An 18,184-nucleotide genomic window follows, 5' to 3' on the forward strand; every position below is an offset into this window, starting at 1 on the left:
GCTTTCAGTATAGAACAATGTATGTTGCCAGTAGGGGTCTGATCTCTTGAAACAGATCTCTCAACATCTATAGACGTCAAAGGAGGCTGAGCACTTTATAGGACTAGGCCCTGTACATTCTTTTTTTTTTTTTTTAACCCAAATAGCAACTATCTCTTCCTGAAGGTGGCAGACATATAATAGCACTTAAAGATTTAGTTATACATTAGATAGAACAGGTGGAATCCATTCAGTTCTCTTTGAAATGTGTCAACACCAAAAATATCTCCATGACTGGGCAACACTAGCTGCTGTGGGATATTTAGGGGTTTTTTACTGATTCATGAACAATGAAAAATGAGATGTTCTATTTTGGAAACTGTGGTGAACTTAATGTGAGCCAGAGAAGTATTTAATGATAGATTAACTGAATTTTGATTGGTCATCTGCTTCAAAACACACTCTTCACTGTTGTGTAAATCAGGAGTTTGCAGACTGTGGGATAGAGTTTCCAGGTGGCCCAGCTTCCTGTGGTCACTGATTGAGTTCAGCGCAACCTGGGAACATGGATGGCAGCAGGCTCACTTAAAGCCTCTCTCTCCTTCACCTGGTCTCCAACTTTGCCTTTTGTGGCTCTTGATCAGCAGATATTGGGCTCTGATTTATTTTTATCTTTGAGGGGCTCTCTTCTTTCTGAACCCCACACTTTTCCTAATGCGGGGATAGAGAAGGAATAAGTAAAGAATTTAGAGAGAAGCATTATTTGAATGATTTTGACTGTCATTCTATTGAACTGAGATAATTAGATTGATAGCTAAAAAATGCATCTATAATACTCAACCCAAACATAAGCAATTCACTGTTGCTCAGATATTCTCTGCCCCCCACCTTCCTGGATTTTATGATGAAGTCATCACCTCTTGTCTGTCTCTGCTCTCTTATTCCTTATACAGTCTCTTTCCCTTTTCAGCCTTATTTTGCCCAGTCCACCTCATGCTGGTCTGTTGCCCCCTCCCCTTTGGGACTTTGACTTGAGGCAAGGTGCCTAGCTGCTTTTCTTCCCTTGTGAGTTTTCTTTGCCCCCCTCTTCCCCCCCGCGTCTCTTTTGTCACCCTTGTTTGCCGTATTGTTCCCTGGAGATGCCTGTTTTACCCCTTCCCATTGAGCCATTATAGCAGTTCTGAAGGGAAAGAGACACATTCCTTCAAACCTCTTGCTTTAACTCCCAGTAGCTGTCTTCATTGGCTCAGAAGGCAGAGTTTCCTTCCCCTCCCATTGCTGCAGGCTCATTGGGGAAGAGAGATAGAAAGCTATAACCTCTTCCCACCACTCAACCCCCATCCCTTTAGCAAATGGCAGAAGAGTTGAGAAGAGGCTCCAAACTGTCACTGCTGAGCACAGATTGCAGCCCCCGCTGTTCTAGTGAAGTTGTGACTCTCCTGCTGTGGGGAAGTGAAATTGTGAAGGCATTTTAACAAAACTGTGATCCTTATGGTTACCCAGCACATTTAAAGCCTGAGTTAATGTGGTGGTGGAAGGACCTGTCTGTTTTTGTCACGCACATTCTGACGTGACAGAGCATTACTCTTTTACTTGGTCACTGCATTGGTTGCCCATTAAATTCATCATCACAACATTAACTTTAAAGATGATACAACAGTGTAGCTCTCTTTATGCTGCCTGACTGACCTGCTGCCTTCCTGTATGCATGGTTGCCCTCTGAGATCTCTTGCACTACTAGCTTCCTGACAGCTCCCAGCTTTATATCGAAGTCTTTGAGATGCCATGCTTCCCAGCTGCTACTGCACCTCTTGAATTTGGAATTCATTGCCTGTGCAAGTTTGACATGGTCTATTTATCTCTGTTTTTCAATCCAAACTCAAATTTTGCTGGTTTCTTTTGCGTACTCTGATTGACTGAGCTTTGCTTGTTATACCTTGGTCTGCCCTTGTGAAAGGTGCTATATAAGCACAATTTCTGTTACTGCTTAGCTGAAGCCTATGAAGTCAAACTGTTAGTTGACAAACTGTAAACATTCTTTACTCAACATGACTCCATTAGACTAAGAATCCTCTTAATGCCAAACTTATACCGTCAGTGGTACTCAAATCTTATGAAATGTTTGATCTCTGAGAATGTTGGTTTGGCTTGTGATGCACAAAGCATGATCCCTTTCCATTAAACTGAATTGGACAGAATTTTTCCAGCTAAACATTCTTTCAGTGTCTTTGTGACCTGCAGTCTCACTTTCCATTGACCTTAATTCTGAGTTGCAAAAACTTCTGTTTGTTTTGTTTTAATCAGTTAAGTTCTGTAAATGCTTCAAGAATCGTTTGCAATGTGTACAAACTTTGGAAACGGCTAATTAGAGGGGAAGGATGGCCTTGGAAAGTAGCAACTTTGGCACTTCATCTAACAGGTGACAAGTCTTTACCTTTTATGAATGCTTCTTATTCACAGTGTCCTAGACATATATAAACTTCAAATTTATTTTACTGTTATTAGGAAACTTAGTGCTGGTGAAAGGTGTCAATCTGACCAATAGTTCTGAAATAGTTCTTTTGTCCCCCTTTTGGAACTGATCCTGTGATGCTTTGAAAAAAGAAAAGGAGGACTTGTGGCACCTTAGAGACTAACAAATTTATTTGAGCATAAGCTTTCCTGAGCTACAGCTTATGCTCAAATAAATTTGTTAGTCTCTAAGGTGTCACATGTGCTCCTTTTCTTTTTTGCGGATACCGACTAACACGGCTGCTACTCTGGAACCTGTGATGCTTTGAGCGCTCTCAACTCCTGTTGGAATCAGAAGAAGCTGAGGACACTTAGCACCTTTGAATAGTTGCTCAACATCTGATAGTATAGGATCTCAAATTCCCAAAACTGGCATAGCATGGGAAACAGCATGACAAACTTCTCCCACTAATGCATCTGGAGAGAACACCTCTGTGGGTGAAAGGGTAATTCTGTTTTGATGTCTGCTTAATCCTTGACTTCTTTGCTGACTCCCCTATTGGCAGTTGTGGTTTTGTGAAGTGGAAATTTGTCCACTAGGAAGCACGCTGAGAATTATTTAATTTTATACGTTTGCTATTTAATATAAACAGTATTTCTATAAATATAAAATAAAAATCTATTTCAGGTTGGCAGCTGACCGGTTTTCTCAGTAGAAAGGAACCATTAGCTTATTATTGAATGTGACTGCCAGTCTTCAAGCTTCATGGAATTAGATGGTCATTATGTTTTTAGGCAGATTGTAAGGGATAATAAAAGCAGACGAGTGAAAAGTAGCAGGTTGTGCTGGCTAGCCTTTTAACTCTGGGGAGAATAGTGAAGGTTGTTTATGTGTAGAAAAATTTATTCTTGCTTTCCTAATGTTGTTCAGGATTTGAGGAATATGGTTTCATTTTTTGCGGGGGGCGGGGAGAGAGTTCTAAGCTTGAATATGGTATTAAGTGTTTCAAGAGAGAGGAGCTTGGGTAAAATTGTGGTATGCCCTTGCTTTTTAAAAAAAACACCACCACTTTTTGGACACAAATGGACACAAATCAGACGTCAAGAGTTATAACATTCAAAAGCCAGTCGGAGAACACTTCAATCTCTTTGGTCACTCAATTACAGACCTAAAAGTTGCAATTCTTCAACAAAAATACTTCAAAAACAGACTCCAATGAGAGACTGCTGAATTGGAATTAATTTGCAAACTGGATACAATTAACTTAGGCTTGAATAGATACTGGGAGTGGATGGGTCATTACACAAAGTAAAACTGTTTCCCCTTGTTTATTCCGTCCCCCTACCCCCCACTGTTCCTCAGACGTTCTTGTCAACTGCTGGAAATGGCCCACCTTGATGATCACTACAAAAGGTTCCCCCCACCCCCACCCCCTGCTCTCCTGCTGGTAATAGCTCACCTTAAGTGATCACTCTCGTTACAGCGTGTATGGTAACACCCATTGTTTCATGTTCTGTATGTGCATTAATCTCCCCACTGTATTTTCCACTGAATGCATTAGATGAAGTGAGCTGTAGCTCACGAAAGCTTATGCTCAAATAAATTTGTTAGTCTCTAAGGTGCCACAAGTCCTCCTTTTCTTTTTGCGAACACAGACTAACACGGCTGCTACTCAGAAACCTAACAACTTTTTGAGCATGTCATTTATTTGAGCTTTGGAGAGGTTGAGATTTAAAGTCACTAAACATTTAATTTAGTCATTTATTTTGTGAAAATACAATGAACAGGAAATACTAAAAATTGTTCAGCTAAGCTTTAAAGAACTATAAGTTGTAATACAGATGCAGAAGTGATTTAGTCGAGGAGGTAAATCTATGTCCTGCTGCCAGTCATGGGTTAATCTGTAATCAGACCAAGATTGTAAGGAGGTCTGTTTATTTTAATTAGTTAAGAATTACAGGTACACCATGAACTGAATATCTGTCTCACAATTTTTTTTCTTTTGAGAAAATATGGCATTCATGATGAAATAAAGAATGAAAATAACTGGCAACTATTTTTTTTAAAAGGGCAGGCTGAAAATATGAAACTGTAATACTCTGCTTTTCACCTTGCTTTTTTTGCATACGCCAAGATTTGCTCATACATTTCGTTTTTCTCCCTGGGTAGTAGGTTGAAGGAAACCTAATACATGAGTTTTGAGTAATAGGGAAGAAAGAGCACATTTAGTGGGTGAGAATTTTTCTTTGGGTACGGTATACACTCAGAAATGTGTTTAGTGAAACCCTTTCCCCGTGGTGCTGCCTATGAACAGCTGCTTGTTGATGGTGGGACTGTGACATCACAATCAAATAACCTCTTTGCCTTTCCTCCTCTTATTTCTTCTCCAGTTTACCAGTCACCTGATGACAAATTAACTGAGTCGGTGAGCTCTAAACCTCTGACTGAGATCATCTGTTAAAATGACAGACATTACAGAATCAGATCTCAACTGATTTTAAATTGTTCAAGGAGACCAATTGCCTGTGGTGTCATATCCGAGACAAAGCTCTCAATCCCCGCCTTCTGCCTATAGAATCACAAATATCTAGGTGTATTATTGAGGGGGATTGTGTATTTCTCAGAGACATCTGGTATAAGCCTTCAGAGAGGATTCCGGCCAGGCTAAGATGGACCCATAGTATGCAAGCTAGGAAAACCCTATTGTCAGGCAGTCTGGAACAACAACAGGTCTGAACAAGCGAAATTGTATTACTTTCTGCCTTACCAGAAAATCTGCTGATAGGGATGCAAAAATTCTTTGTGCGTTGACTGTCCAGCCTGCCAGACCTGAGGTTTAGAATGAAAGCTGGCCTGCTGCCTTAGTTTCCTTGTAAATACCACTGAGAAGCAATTGCATTTTATTTTACATTTTGGGACAGTGCAAGTAAGCCATATACATTCTCGCTTAAGTGGGGCACAATGGGTGAACAGAGCAAAAGGAGGAATTTAGCGAAGTGCCAGGCAAATCTCTGTTTTTCTACTTTTTTATGTTAATTAGAAAACTGTGGAGGGGCCTTGGGTCAGGCATAGCAGTAGGTTCACCCAGGATTTTTAAGTGCGGGTCAGATCAGATCAGAAGCCTCCCCTAGAGTGAGGAGATGTACAAAATCCATATAATATAGTTTTTTACAAGCTTTGTACAAATAATAATACATGGGGATGATGATGTTGGAGAAAAGATTTTGAAATCCAGGTTGTCCTTGGACAAGTTGTCTCAGTCATTTTCCTGTCATTTTCTTTTCCTTCATTTGGCAATTAACAACAGTATTTCTTTTTAAAAACTCTTAGAGGATGTAAAAGAAGCCCGTGTTTTGATTTTTTTTTTTTTCCTCTAAGGGATTTAAAAGAGAAATACCATTATTTATTGGTAAGTGAAGCAAAAAAAGATGGAAAAACGACTTAGATTACTGAGCATTTGTATTCTGATGTTTTAATCTCTAATATGTCTCAAACAACATGTACTGAAGAAGCCTTTGAAACCCATTTCTGTTTAAGTACACCAAAATGTGACTCAGAAATCCTTTACATATATCTAATGCTGTAACTAAGTCTAATATGGATGGCTGGTTATTCATTTTGGCTGTGAAAACAATGAAACCACAATCTGATAGTTTGTGATGGGGGATGTTGTTGTTATATATTATTATTTTAAAATAACATGAGTTGTTGGTCCTGGCATGCTTATTTGGGTTATTAACTGACTGTTTATTTTATATGTTGTGTCAGCTGTGATGTTATTTTAGGAGATTAGTTAATAGTCTTTTTAAGATTTTGCCAAGATGAATGTGAATTAAAATGAAGGAGGAAAAGCAGAAGAAAACTGGCCATAATTTACCAAATCCTCACTGTCTAGTATAATTCATCTTTTGTGTCTGTTGTGAGGAGATTCTTGAAGAGAATGTTGGCCTGCTTGTATGTATGAGGGCTGTTAAATTGAACCAGTTGAATGTGTGATCAGCACTGAGAGAATTCTCTGTGATCTAGCTATAAAACATACTTCTGAGACGTTTGTTTCTTATAACTCTTACATATACATATTTTAATACTACAGTAGGAAGTAATTATCTGTTATAACAGTTATTAAGGGATGAGTTAAAACACTTTCTGCAGTAGATCAAAACATGTGGCATTCAAGGTTGTTGTTGTTGTCTTTAAAGTGTTTCCAGTACTGGAAAATAGTTCAGTCATCCTGTTAATGAATATTATTGACAAAACAGCCAGAGGGATTCTGTTCAAATTATTCTTAGAAAAAGTGCCTGTGAAATCCAGAAGTATTTTTAACATAATGTCTGAGCTATGAGAATTAACTTCAGCTTTGAATCTATGCTTTACACAGCAGATGATAGGAAATGCAATCATTGATATCTACATATGTATATATTTAAAAATCTATCTTCCATCTTTAAGATGTTGGTTTCTGCATTCTTAAAACATCTGTATATTTTCTGTTGAAATATAGTAGGCCGTGATTAAAAAGTGCAGAGTATCAAGGAAAATGGCACATTGCAGAAATACAACATGGCTCATTTTGTTTAATTTCTGCAGCACTTTACTATTTGTAAGGCTTTTTGTTCACCAGGATTTCCATCAAGAATTTAGATCCTGACCTTGTAAACACTTAGGGGCATTCTTAATTTTATCAAACTCATATATTTGTAGGATTGGGGCATTAGTAAATGCAGAGGGAGGCAGAAAGTTATCTCTTTCAGTCTGCACCCTGAAAGTTTGGAGAATGTGGGAAAGTAAAAACTGGGGGGCAGATCTTTAGCTGATGTAAATTGGCATAGTTCCACTGACTTTTCTTTAGTGCAGTGACACCAATTTACACAACATGATGTTCTGGCCCCGTCTGTTTTGGTAGTTACAATTTTGGTGTGTAAGGGAAGGAGATGTTAAGGGAAGAAAATGTGTAGACAACTTAAAGCTCTTAGGGGTAGGGACTGTCTTTTTGTTCTGTGTTTGGACAGCACCAACTACAGTGGGGTCCTGGGCCATGACTGGGGTCTCCTACATGTTACAATAATACAAACTACAATTATTAAAGAATGGTGCGGTTTCTACACTGAGGGGGCTTCTCGAGAAATCTTGTTTGTGAATCAGGATCTGTGATGATGTTGGCATAGGTTATGGAAATAGAAAACACTGAATTTATACATTCTAAAACCTGGTTGCTGTTATTTTGAGAGCCGCAATTATTTCTTTGTATTGTACAGCTAGATTTAAAACAAAAAAATATTCTAACTCAGAGCACTTTTCCATATCAGATTTTGGTCATTTATCTCTTTTTGAAGTCACTCAAGGTTTATACAGGGTAACTAATAGCAGAATTTTGTGCCTTGACTTTTCGCCTTTAATCCCAATGATGGAGATTATAGGAAACAAGTGAAATGTTTGTATTTAATACTTACTAAGTATATCTGTGTATACATTTCACACATGCAGACTACTCTGACATGATTCTCAACTTGATGTTGATTTAAAAAACAAAACATCTTAGAAGCCTATTAAAATTAATGGAAAAGGTTTTATTTATGTGAGTAAAAAACAGTTATAAATTCTAAACTGCCATAAAATGAGAATTACACAGCATTCCAATAATTCAATATAACATCCACGGTTGATGCTCAGTTAACTTAAGCATTTTCAAGGACCTTCGGAACCTGTAATGGTGGTTTTTCACATTTTATACTTTCTTGGTAACCCTGTTAAAACAAAGGTACTGGTTCACTCCATGATCATATAGCATTGGGGAAACCCAGTTTCTCAACAGCCATTCTCAAAGTTGGTGAGTTCAAAGTTTGATCATCCCATTAAAATGTAGCTATTTTGTGAGCAAATCTTTATTAATTTTTTACTCATCCACTACTTAGGTGTAAAAGTCAATGGGAGCTTGACTGAATAAGGACCTCCAAATTTGACTGTCAGTGTGTTAAGTATTTGAAACAGAAAATATTATTTTTAGGGTAAATCAAAATTTTGAGCCAGTGAACCTTGAGGGGAGTCCCTTTCTAAACAAACTTCTAGACTTGTGTGATCTTTTCACTGCATTAAAGGTTGCTTCCCAAAGCTCTGTAATTTGAGACTCTTATATAGAGAAAAATTACCTAGCTCATTAGTTCGAGTCAGAATAATTACTTGAAGGTTTAACAGGTGTAACGATCAAAACCTTGCTTAGCAGCCAGAGTTCTACCTCATGGCTCACTGGGTTCAACAGTCTTTGAGTTAAATGAAAAATAGAAAGTTAATATGGAGGCTGTGATACGAACACAATAAAACCCACATGAAATTCAAAAGTAAGGCTGATTTGTAAGGTTGAATTTTCTGTTAGTTTTCTTACAAAAGTAATATTTGTATGTAATGTGGTATAGAGAAGGATAGTTACTTTTTCCTTCACAGAATGGTAGAAAATGGTAGAAAACTAATTAGAAAACTTGTAATATTGAGTCTGAGCACAAAAAATCAGACTGTATCCATGACCCTTTCCTCTCATAATAGAGTTGTGTATGCTTGATAGAATGTTGTGTTGTGGTTTTTGTTTCCTCCCCCAAATCCCTCGTAGGGTAGTTACTGCAGATGTAGTAGAAGGGAGGAGTTAAAGTGGAGATATGAACCTGGCATTTTGTTATGAAGGGAGTGAGATGCATGATGAGCCTGATAACTGGTATGAGTGCGTTTGGTAGCAGTGAGCCACTTGCTTTAAGAGTCCAGCCTTATGGATCTTTGAGTCTTACCTATAAAGTAAGCTCCAACATAGCTGATGAATGCATTTATCTTGAAGGGTCACAGTCTCAGAGAGAGGCATCCCCCGAGATAGCCAGGTTCCAGCCTATTAAAGGCCTAGAAGATCTGAAAGGTGGTGATTTCTCCAGCAAAAGAAAGGAGCAGGGACAAGTCTGCAGTTTGGTCTTCAGATTTGGGAAGAAATTCAGCTCTGTTGTAAGCAATAAATGGGAGTTGTGCCTGTATCTATTTGGCTCTGTCTCTACTGCAACAAGAAGCAGCATGGAGAAGTAAGTCATCTAAAAATAATTTAACATCCTCATAAGGTAATATCATGAGTAGTTTCTGCCATGAAAAAAAAGGCCTCAATGACCTAGCCATATCACGTTCTTTCTCTTCCCCACAGGAAGTTGGCATGGATTGCTGTTGGTTTTATTGGCCCATCCTCTGACTGATCAGACTTGGAACTCTTCGGTCCCTCTGGTATTCTCCAGATCCTAATGGACAGTTGAGTTAGACTCCAGCTATGGCAAAGTGAGTTAATCAGATATTCAATCAGCTAAAAGAACAGGCTCATTTTTGCACGAATTTCTTCTCTAAAATGGAAGAGCAGTCTAGTTAATATTTAGTTCCAGGGACAATTCCAGGGCTACCTCCACCTTTTGGTACCTACATTTATTTCTCTACCTTCCAAAACCATTTTTAATCCTTGGTTTTGCATTATGAAAGGAGATGTGTATGATTGAGTACAGATCGTAGGCTCTTTAAGCTAAAGAACTTAATTAAAAAGTTCAGAAGTTGATCCTGAACTAGTGGTAACATTTTGCATTGCCCTAAAGAAGATCTGAGTTCGATTTCAGGTCTGAATGTCCCTCTTGGAAGGTGTTCTGCAAGAGCAGTACATTCAGGCCTCATTGACGCTAGAAAGGGTTGTTGATATAGCAATACTGGCAAGCCCTCCTAGTGGAAATGCATCTTATACCAGCAAAATTGTTCTTTTGCTGGCATAGCCGATACCAGTTCATGGAACAAAGTAAGCTTTATTGGAAAACACTTTTTTGCCAGTATAACTGCATCTACACTGGAGCTTTTGCCATCACAGCTTTGTCAGTTGGAGGTGGGGCGGGGGTGTTATTTTGTTCACACTCCTAATCACTATAGTTACGCTTGCAAAACTTTTAAGTGTAGAGGCTTCAGTGTGCATTTTCATTATGTTAACAGCAACTTTTGGCTAAGTAGGCAGCACTGATGGGCTTCAGTGGGGATTTAAAGAAGGTGTGGAGAAAATCTTTGGGACTCTAAGGCCTGGTCTATACTGGGGCGGGTGGGCATCTAAGTTACGCTACTTACTTAGAAGTCAACGTACTTAGATCCGGTGTCTTCACTGCAGTAAGTCAATGGCTGACGCTCCCCCGTTGACTCCGCCTGCACACCTCACCCTGGTGGAGTACCGGAGTGCGCTCGGTGGTAGATTTTTCGCATCTAGACTAGATGTGATAAATCGACCCCCACTGGATCGATTGCTGCCCGTCGATCCAGCGGGTAATGTAGACCATCCCTAAGGGATGAAGAGGCCCCCCTGTGTATGGTGTCTAGGAGCCTGAAATTAAATGAGGATTCAGGTCCTGACTGCAGGCATGATATACTTTTTCCTTATTCAGGAGGCTGTTGATAAGCTAGCTGACAAGCGGGGGAAAGTCAGGGTGGTACTTCGCATGGCCACAAATATTTTAAATCTGTCATTTCAGCATCAAAAATTCATAAAGTCAACCGAGCAGTGTCATAGCCATGGGGAAAAGGACTATAATCCTGGTGAAGAGGATTCAGCCACACAGGGAATCTCTTAAAGAGTAACAGATGCCTTGTGGAAAACCCTGATAACAATTACCCTTCAGAATAATTCTTCCTGTGTAACATGTCTTCTGGGATTTTTTTTCTTCCCTCAGTAGGGATCTTGAACAAAAAAACAGGATCTTTGTTTTAAGCATTCATCTGCTCCTGCTGCTGTTTCCCTACAGGAGCAGATCAATTCTTAAATATCCGGTTTTATTGCAAATATTCCTGTCTGTAAAGGAAATAAGAGAAATACATAATTTTTGTTGAGACCATTCTTATGTATCATAAGATGTCAGAGTCTTTCTTTGAAAAATGGACATAGCTCTAAAAGGGTGTCTGGAACAATAGAGATTGGTTAGCAGAGGGACAGCAATGCAAAATGTGGTGTGCTCAACCTTTAAGAGGGCTATATTGAAATGGGTTTGAGAGCTAAAGGAATCCGCCTTTTCTGTTTGCCTTTGTGTGATTATTTTCAACCCATAAACTGTCAGCTAAGTTCCTGGTGGATATCAACTTTGGCCCATAAGATAGCAGCTGTTTCAGCAGGAAAAGATGTGTTATGATATTGTACACTTAGAAGACAAGGTTTCAAACGTAAGCATTTATGAGCTTGTGTTTTAGAGGTGTGACCTTTTGTTCCATGAAGACACGAGGATTTTTTAAAGCTCCAAATTTATTCTAGCATAACAAAAACAGTTAGAATTGTGTAGTGCCTTCCTCATGTATAAAATAATTTCAGAGACGGCAATCCTTTTCTTAAAGTACTCTCAGCTTCCAGAGTCTAAGGAAAAAAGAGATGCTTTTCATTTTTGTCCCTCATCTGACACGACACAATCTGCTAAAAGCTTTCTATGGCTCATAAGCCTGTCATTTGCCTAAAGGGGCACACAGGTCATGTTTTTACTAAAGTGGAAATTATCAGACTGGGGGGGGGTATTTAACTGAATTCAGCCCTTTTTGAGTCTGTGTAGTTCCTAGAATCTTATGACTTAATAATTTGTCTGGTGCTGTAATATACATATACACTACCTGCATGAAATCAGTTAACAGTCAATTAGCTGCACACCTGAAGAATGGAAGTTGAGAGTGAGGAAGAGGAGGTAAATGTGTTTGGTCACTTATCTTTTAGTCCCCCAAAATCTGGTGGACTTTTCCCCCCTGGTTGTAGGTTCACAGGGTCTCAGTATCTCTGTTGAGAATCTCTGTTCATATTTCTGAATGGAATCAGAATGATTATTCAGGAGGCTCAACAGTGGAAGTTATTTATCTTGTCAGTGTGAGGCAGGTTTTATCTCTATATCTCCATCCATCCTTCTCAAAAATATCTGCACTTTTCAGGGCAGGAACACTATTCCCAGTGTCCAGCTGTGCCTTTTCAGATAGAATTTGAGTCCATCCTTAGAGCCTTACTATGTCCCTTTCTTTATTGGAATAACTGTGGGTTTGGGGGTTTTTTTAGACTCAGTTTAATACTGATTTGTAATTGAATGAAAAGCACACAGAATTCCAGTATCCACCCACAGCCCCTTCACTTTTAGCTTCTTTCATCCTGGTTTGTATGAATGGCTAAATTCTACAGAGGCCATATTACTAACCTGAAATTCTCAGGTGGAAGTCAAATTAAATAGGATTTTTTTTTAACACTTCCACACTTCCCCCCTCCCCCATTTTGCAATGGCCACCTTTATTTGAAAATTCTAAGATTCCAGCTTTCAGCCCAGACCAAATTTTTACAGCACAATATGAACTCCCAGAAATTGTTTAACACCAACATGGTTATAGTGAACTCCTTTGAGTTAATAAAATAGAGCTTGTTGTGGAAGTTGGCATTAAGGTTGAGTTTTAGTTCATCGCTCTTGTGTTTGTGTTCCAAACTTAAGTTGACTCTTGAAAGCAGAAAGATGTGCATTAGGCCCTGAGATTTGCTAAAGTGTTTTGTACATTGAAATACAGAGGTAAGATAACACTTGCATGAGTTTGTTGCAACTCAGAAAGAATAAACAGAGAGCACTAGTCATCTTGAGGGCCTCTTTGTGTGTGTTATTAGCAAAGTATGTTTCAGAATTGAGCAAGTACTAGGGGTTTGAGTTTTATTTACCAGACTTCTTTGGTGTTTTTCTATTCTGAGTTACAGCAGCTATTTAATTCTCTGGTCTGATTGCCCTTCCCCTTTCAAAGATGCAGTATATTCACAATCTTCTGATGCTTTTGCTAATGTTTTTTCTTTTCTTTTTATTTTTTATTTCTTTGGCAGTTGTATTAATTTGCCTCCAGGCCATTTACTTGAGAATTTGTCATCTTGAATAGAGAGAATCCAGCAATCACTGAACATAGAGCAGACAGCTTTAGAGAAAATATGCTTTAGGTACAGACCAAAAAATTGCTAAGACTGTTACTACTTGTTAGAGATGGGATTTGAAAGCTTACGAATAGCAAGTAAGAGTCTAACTGGGAGAATGGATTTCAGTGTCAAGTGACTACTCCATGGAGAAAGAAAAGCTGAAAAAAGTGCTTGGTTTTTAACTGAGCAACCATGTACTATGAGTCAGCAGATGATTCTGGTGGCCAGTACACCAGTAATGTACCTGACTGACTATGAACCAGGTAGATGGCTTTTTTTTTTTTTTTTTTTTTTTAAAGCTCATGTCCATCCCTACTTGTCCAGAAGAACAGGTCAGACCAATGTCAGAGTAATGAGGATTGCAGAAATGAGAACACACCTAACAGTAATCCCGTGGTGTATTCTTGTTCATGCAGTTAAGTTACACTTGGACATTAGGGGGTGCAAGTAAGTTTAAGGCTGGAGGAGAAAAAAATGAAGCAGAATTATATTGCCCAAACTATAGTACTAAAAGTAAATATAAATTAGTGCAATAGAAAAGTCTAACTTGCTATAAATACCAACAAGTGAACTGCACTCATGAACACACGCAAATGCCTTAAGCACAATAATTCACTAAAGAAAACAGTCTAGATCAATTTCACTTGTAAAATGACTAACAGAAACACTATCTCAGAGAGCCCGGCGTTTTTAGGAAACACCCTCCTGCAGCATTTTCCTATGAATAATGAAATAAAACCAAGCAGTCCGGTCAGCAGAGTTAAAACAATAAGAATATATTGGTTCACTTTCCTTCAAGAAAAGAAACATGTTACTCTATTGCATTTTACAGGAGGCTATCACAAAACTCATCCTTCCTGCTCTGTTTCATTTCCTTTGCAGCAGTGAACAAACAGAATGGGTATGCTTCTCAGTTTGCCAATTACCATTTTAACTGTGAGACGTTTGATAGCTACATGCCCAGTTTTGACAGAATGATAGATTCAGACGTTCAGTATCCATGTACAGTCATAGACGCTCGGCCATTGTATGTGATCCTTGCAAAAGGATTGGTTAAACAATCGGCACACAATTTTAGACACGTTTCTCTCTTTTCTCCCTGTTGTCAGCTCCAGTTTGAGAACTTCTGAACGTACGCAGCAGAGGGAAAATTCTGCCGTATAAGACTAAGACTGCATGTTTGAAAAGTAGGCTCCAGTATCAAAGTAAAGGGACAAATTAAAAAAATTTCCATCAGAATTTTAAAATTAGCTGGCCTAATTAGACTCAAATTGAGCCTTGTTTTTCTATTGTTGGTGGGATTCAAACATGTATCCCCTCCCCGCATTTATTTAAAACAAAAACAAAAAAACCCCTTCAGTCAGTATTAATGTAACTTCAGCTCACAGTAGACAGGTGTCTACAACAGCAAAGCTGCCACTGCTCTTTTTTCCTCTTGCCAGTTTCAGTGGGTGGACTAAATCAATGAAAGGGCCATTGAGGGTGAACTTTCCTCCCACCATTAAAGGTGGTCTCCAGATTGTGGATGAGGGACTTTGGTAGGTTGGTGTGGAGGAACCTTCCTGCTCCCTGCTCAGTACCTTTCCCATGAATAAATGGAGAACTTTCAGTTTCCAGGGCTGTCAGTCCAACACTCCTCATCATTGCTGAATGTTTCTCTCACACACATAAGTTAAAAACAAAACTGTGGCCATTGCCAAATCTTTATAGATTTCTTCAATCTGTTTCCAAATATGTGACACAAACAGGAAAGGTACAATACAAAGGATAATAATATATCCACATGTTCATTTATAAACACTTCTTACATCTAGTCGCTGAAAAATACTTCTCAGATAGTCAGTAAATACTGTTAGAGCAAAACATGGCTAAATGGCTTCATGTTTTTGTATGCTTTAGTGTTACAAGTTAAAGAAACTTTGTTCATTTCCTGCCCTAAATGACCACAAAACATTGCTGTCATGTTCTACCCAGAGATTGCTGTATTTCAGTGGTGGGTGAAGTTTTTGTCCTTTTAAAAATGCATCAGCAATATCCTGCTCACTCTACATTAACTGTCCATGCTAGTAAGCATTATGGACTGGACAATAAAGGTGAGATCCTTCCCCCTGCTCTCGCCCTTTACAGTGGAGTAGTGTGGTAGGAGTCCCTTGGTGCAGGCACTGTGGAAGACAGCTATAAGGCAGCCTCACACAGAACCTCTCACAAGCCCCAGCCTGGAGGGTGGATTGTTGGGGGTGAGACACAACGCTAAATGCTACAGCACTGGGGAGGTAGGGAAGCCCAGGAAGGCTTCTGTAACTTAGATGGGCCACAAGCTTAGGGTGTGTGCTCTCCAAGCCCTGGGACAGCTCTGGGTTAGTATAGAGCAGGGGTGAGCAGACTACAGCTCCTGGGGGCTGGATCCGGCCCTTCAGACATTTTAATCAGGCCCTTGAGCTCCCGCCGAGGAGCAGGGTCTAGGGCTTGCCCCGCTCCAGCTCTCCAGCTGGGGAGCAGGGTCGGGGGCTTGCCCCACTCCATGCGTACTGTGGCTCCGCGCGGCTCCCAGAAGCAGCAGCATGTTCCCCCCTCTCAAGCTCCTATGCATAGGGGCAGCCAAGGGGCTCCGCATGCTGTCCCCACCCTAAGCACCAACCCCTCAGCTCCCATTGGTGCAGGGGTGGCACCTGTGACAGGGCAGCATGCAGAGCCGCCTAGCCACGCCTCCACATAGGAGCCTGAGGGGGGACATGCCGCTGCTTCTGGGAGCTGCGTGAGGTAAGCGCCGCCCGGAGACTGCACCCCTGACCTCCTCCCATGCCCACACCCTCACCCCCAGCCCTGATCCCCCTCCTGCCCTCCAAACCCCTTGGTCCCAGCCCGGAGCACCCTCCTTCACCCCAAACCCTCATCCCCAGCCCCACCCCAGAGCCCGCACCCCCAGCCAGAGCCCTCACTCCCCCCTCTCCCACACCCCTGCCCTAGCCCGGAGCCCACTTCCACACACTGAACTCCTCATTTCTGGCCCTGCCACAGAGCCCACACCCCCAGCCAGAGCCCTTACCCCCTCCCGCACTCCAACCCCAATTTCGTGAGCATACATGGCCCGTCATACAATTTCTATACCCATATGTGGCCCTTGGGCCAAAAAGTTTGCCCACCCCTGGTATAGAGCGACTGAAAAAGTGGCTTAAAGCCACCTTAGCCCCTTTTTCCCTGGGACTGTGGGTTTTGTGCTATGCTTCTTAGAGATGCAGCAGAGAATCTAACTCCAGGTAAATTACGGGGTTAGGAGGACCCATGTAAGTAAGGAAAGTGGGATTTGGCACCAGTTTTAAGCACTATCGGATCCTTATAGATTATAGTTGCTCAAACAACAGTTCATGGAACCCTTGCTGGTGGTCCACCAGAGAGCTGGCTAGTTGAGTGGTGCTGGCTCTTTCTTTATTTCCATCTGTTTAATGTATTTTTTAGGTGTATTTTAATGAAGTTTAGCACTTCCCCTAGTATCATATCTCCATCCAGAGCAATCACTGCTTTTCAGCTATTCATGAGGCAGGAAAATAGCCCAAGCAGTCAGCAACTAGCAGAGGAGGTGTCTCTGAGATAGTGTTTGTTAAAATGAGATCCACAGCATGGAAAAGTTTGAGATGTCCCATGCTAGATAAAAGGTGCCCATAAAACTAAGTTACTGTAATCTCACCAAAAAAGAGCTAACTCGCTTTTTGTTCTAAGTGGTTAAGAAAACGTGCTAGGATGTTAACTTTCTGGTATTAAAACAGTCGTTATTCAGTTTATACTAGGCCTGCTTTTTCAACCATATGACTTAATGTTTGAGAGTCGTGACATTTTAAATTACTTCAGCTCTCTACAGGCTTTGCAATAAGATTAATTATTTTTCTCTGGAACTATTTGCATCTTACAGTTTTCTTCTCTTTTTTGTGTTCCTTTAGCTCTGCTCTTTATTTTTCCCCATTACTTTGGTCCATGTTGACTTCATCCTCTCCTCTGAAGTAGGAAGTAGCTGGCAGTTGTTTGTAATAGTTGCATAAAAACAGAGACGGGCTGACCTCTGTCTTCAGTTGCGTGCATACAGCTCTTGCTAACTTCATTAATGAGAGTTACCTGCATGTGTCTGTGGGCGAGAACAGGAGCCCCAGACATTGGTGGGTCCCTTCATTACACTTGTTGCTGAGAAACTCATACTTTGAGAACTCAGACCTCAGAAGGAGCATGGCTAACATGAGTCAATAATTCATGATCTGCTCTGAAGAAGGGATTTGACTGCTTCTAGGAAGCAGTTGAAGCTCAGATTATAGTATCTGGCAAGTCTAAATTGCTTTTGGAGATGGGGAGGGCATGTTTAGTGAGCAATGCAGACGTTTCAGACACCCCAGCTGGCTATGCAGACTGCTTTTTAGTTTTGACATGAAAACCAATGTGGTGGAAGGGGGAAAGATTTCATTTGGTGACAGACGCTGAAGGAGGAGTAAACCTGAAAGATGATGTATGTTTAAGTAGTTTTGAGTAAATAAAAACTGTTCCTTTGTTGTCACTTCCAGAGCAGTTACATATAATTGGTGTATGCTCCTAGGCCTGCACTCGCAAGAAAATATGCTATATAAGGAGAAAGGAGGTTGTAATATTATATGCAAAGTTGAGAATATCTGTGTGCCGTGAATAAATGCATCTAGCTCTCCAAATGCCTATTTTGCTAAGTGACCACGATTTTAAAAGAATAAAATTATTTTAATAGCAGGAAATCTTACTAGTCCACACAGGAAAAATAAAAGAAACTGTCAAATGCATCCGATGAAGTGAGCTGTAGCTCA

The 18,184-nt window shown here is 40.2% G+C and overlaps 1 protein-coding gene across 17 annotated transcripts in view; it reads left to right on the plus strand.

Moving 5' to 3' along the window:
- USP49 (ubiquitin specific peptidase 49) overlaps positions 1–18,184 on the plus strand; it is a 58,468-nt gene that overhangs the window by 15,241 nt on the left and 25,043 nt on the right. For 7 of the 17 annotated variants that reach the window (XM_043533291.1, XM_043533289.1, XM_037884838.2 and 4 more), the window contains 2 exons: positions 9,252–9,483; positions 9,600–9,727. The exons of 6 other annotated variants lie outside the window; for them this stretch is intronic. The gene's annotated coding sequence lies outside the window, so the exon portion shown is untranslated. The remainder of the gene's footprint in view (positions 1–9,251; positions 9,484–9,599; positions 9,728–18,184) is intronic. 4 more of the 17 variants (XM_043533286.1, XM_043533295.1, XM_037884841.2 and 1 more) reach the window with 1 other exon arrangement.

Source organism: Chelonia mydas, chromosome 21, assembly GCF_015237465.2.
Source record: "Chelonia mydas isolate rCheMyd1 chromosome 21, rCheMyd1.pri.v2, whole genome shotgun sequence".
Lineage (NCBI taxonomy): Eukaryota > Metazoa > Chordata > Testudines > Cheloniidae > Chelonia > Chelonia mydas.